The 2,966-nt window shown below is 38.8% G+C and overlaps 1 pseudogene; it reads right to left on the bottom strand.

Moving 5' to 3' along the window:
• Positions 1-2,513: 2,513 nt before the first annotated feature.
• LOC147475021 (small nucleolar RNA R71) lies at positions 2,514-2,608 on the bottom strand (annotated as a pseudogene).
• Positions 2,609-2,966: the final 358 nt, after the last annotated feature.

Genomic DNA, 2,966 nt, shown 5'->3' with positions numbered 1-2,966 from the left:
GTTTTAACCCTTTAACAGTCATACTTTTAGACCAATTATGTGAGTAATAATTAAGAGTTAACACTGATTACGTGTTTTTATACATTTCAGGCTTCAAAGTCCATTATGTGCATAAATGTGCCACTTTAGCGAGATAAAGGAGCAAAGGTCGGTTACTAAGGAGTTCCGTGATTAAAGGCCAACTTCCGAGAAGACAAAGCCTTTCTAAAAGCCCGGTCAAAAGCTGAAAAGTCGACGGGCTAAACAAAGAAACAAAGTCAGCAGAACTTCCGAAGGACATATCTTTGGACTCAGACCTCGGAATGGGGCCTACCTTATGTCAAAACGACCGGCTCGGAAAGATCTTTTCAATGGTCTAAGCCTTGACCCAATCAGAGGAGCAGAAGTAGACGGAAAGTCTGTTGAAGCCAACTGCAGCTGAAGAGGCCTTTTTGGACTGAAAGAATTGGGTTTTGGGCCTGATTCTCTGGCCCAAAACATGGCTCCAAGCCCATGCACGATTTTTGGATCTGAATGTATAAAAACAAAAGCTTAGTAGATAGTTAATGGTAGATAGTTAGACCTAGAAATAGATTAGATTAGTAGCCTCCATTAATGAATTCTAGATCTAGTTTTTCATGTAGATTAATTAAGTTTAGTTCCATTTCAATAATTGTATTAGATTAAACCTTTGAATCTTGTTCTTCATTTTGATTAGATCAATAAAGTAGTATTTTTATCAATTTCGATTTTTGTCATTTCCATTTCTAGATTTAAATTCAATTCCTGTCCTTATTTCATTTTAGTCATTAAATTAGATTTCATTATTGTTTAATTAAGTAAATTTCAATTCTTTATATCATGTTTAGTTTAAATGTAATCGGAAATGATTGCGTAATGATTCTCGGCTAAACCTCCATTAGAGGGGGTTGAGAAGCCTTGATGAAAGCTTGATTCCGAATATCGTAGAATCGTCGTAATTTCCTTTCCACTCTAGAAACGATTAGTTCACCATGAGAATGGGTTTAATCGTTCACATGCTAGTTATGAATTGGTAGGAATGCCATGTGTAATTAGGGATTAGGAAGAACCAATTGTTCTGCGAAGCAGTTCAATTCGGATTACGACGATTCGTCGTTAATAGGATTAAGTCGAGTTAAAGTGAAATCAATCCCCCTCTAACTCCTTATCATCGAGTCAACGTAGCATTCCCTTAGTTATTTCCATCGTCGACAAGTTGCATTTCTTGGGTAGTTGCATCGTAGTCTAGTTGCCTTTTTCGTAAATCTCTCATTAGACTTTAAGTAGAGTACTTACACTTGAGAACATAGCATGCGGAAGGACTAAGAGTGGAACGAATCACTCTACTCCACTATATCTCATAGACTTGAGAGTAGGAAACTTTGATAAAAATATAAGGCATCATAAGCTTAAGTTTAGTTTTACTTGCGTTTGTAAGTTTTATCACTTTATTTCGTAGGTAAAACTATTAAATTTTATCTTTTATCAAATGGCGCCGCTGCCATCTTACTTTCACTTTCGTATTGTTTTCGTAGTATTAGTACTGTTCTTAAAGTCCCATTACACCCACCCACCCTTGTTTGATTCATACTGTGGTTTGTCCATTTCAGAGTTGAAAAATTCCGGGTAAAAATTTACTTGGCCAGCGGCTTTTCTTTTGAGCGACCCGCCCTATAGCCTGGAGCAAGAGCGCGACCCGCCCTAAAAACACTGTAATTTGAAAATTACCTGGAGCGCGACCGCACCCTATCCGAGCGCACCCATGCCCTTAACAAAAATTTTCGGATTTCGACAGTTTTGATTCGAACTTTGATCTTTCATATTTTTCAGTGTTCTAACCTGCTATATACACTGAACAAGCGTAAACAAGACGTTATTCATAAGCGAAGCAAGGACGCAATCAGGTATTCCTTTCTTCCACACCTCGCTCTCCTGTTTGAGGTTTATACTAGTATATCAGAATTGTTTGGAGTGTTGATGTGTTTAGCTAAGTTTGGTTTTATCCTTATATGAGATTAAGGTCTGGCCGAACAAAAACACCGAACGTCATTACACAACAACGTCAACAAACAAGTCTATCTAGTATACCACCCACTACACCTCTAGCTACTATTTCACACACATCACCTGACACAATGCCCGACGAAGAAGAGAGGCCTCTCTCTGACTTCTACAAAGCCTTGACCGATAGCCCCAAATCTTGCATCGTTCTAGCAGACTCCACCGGGATTTCGAATCCCCAAATATTTTAATTTGTTACCCGCTTTTTCATGGATTAGACCATGAAAAACCTTATCGACACGCGCGAGGATTGAACAAGTCCTAACAACATTCCACCATCCTACGGTTGGTGCGGAACAAATTAAATTAAGGGTATTCCCTTTCACCTTAGCCCGATAAAGGCGGTCTTGGTTAATTGCCCAAACGCCTAATTCGTGGACTCGTGGGCTAAATTTGTTCATTGTTTATGGAACATTTTTACCCACCCCTAAAGACGGATGAGATGCTTTCCAAGATTCATTTCTTTTCGACAAAATCCTCATGAAACATTTTCAGAGGCTTGGAATCGTTTCACCGATCTCCTTATAGAGTGTCCACATCATAACTTAGCGAAAGACACGTTAGTTCGCGGCCTTTTCAAAGGACTTCTACACCACCATAAAGAAGTCCTTGACATAATGAATGGGGTAGTTTCTTAAGCAAAGGAGCTTGAGGAGGCTTTTAAATTTTAGAGGACCAAACTAAGTTTAAATAACAACTTGGGGGGTAGTGACGATTACTCGGCTCCACTAGTTCTTCTTCAACAGTTAAGGCTACCAGTATGTTTGAGGTTAAATTAGATCTTGAGCTTAAAACTCTAATTGAATCCCTCACAAAAAGGTAGAGGTCATTTTCAGTAAAACAAAAGCCAATCCCGTCATGAATGTAAATTCAAATCCATGTAGTTTTTGTTGGAGCCCCCGAGC

Source organism: Coptis chinensis, chromosome 9 (genome assembly GCF_015680905.1).
Source record: "Coptis chinensis isolate HL-2020 chromosome 9, ASM1568090v1, whole genome shotgun sequence".
In the NCBI taxonomy this organism is placed as follows: domain Eukaryota; kingdom Viridiplantae; phylum Streptophyta; class Magnoliopsida; order Ranunculales; family Ranunculaceae; genus Coptis; species Coptis chinensis.
The sequence above is the reverse complement of the archived record's forward strand: the minus strand, read 5'-3'. Positions and strand labels throughout refer to the sequence as shown.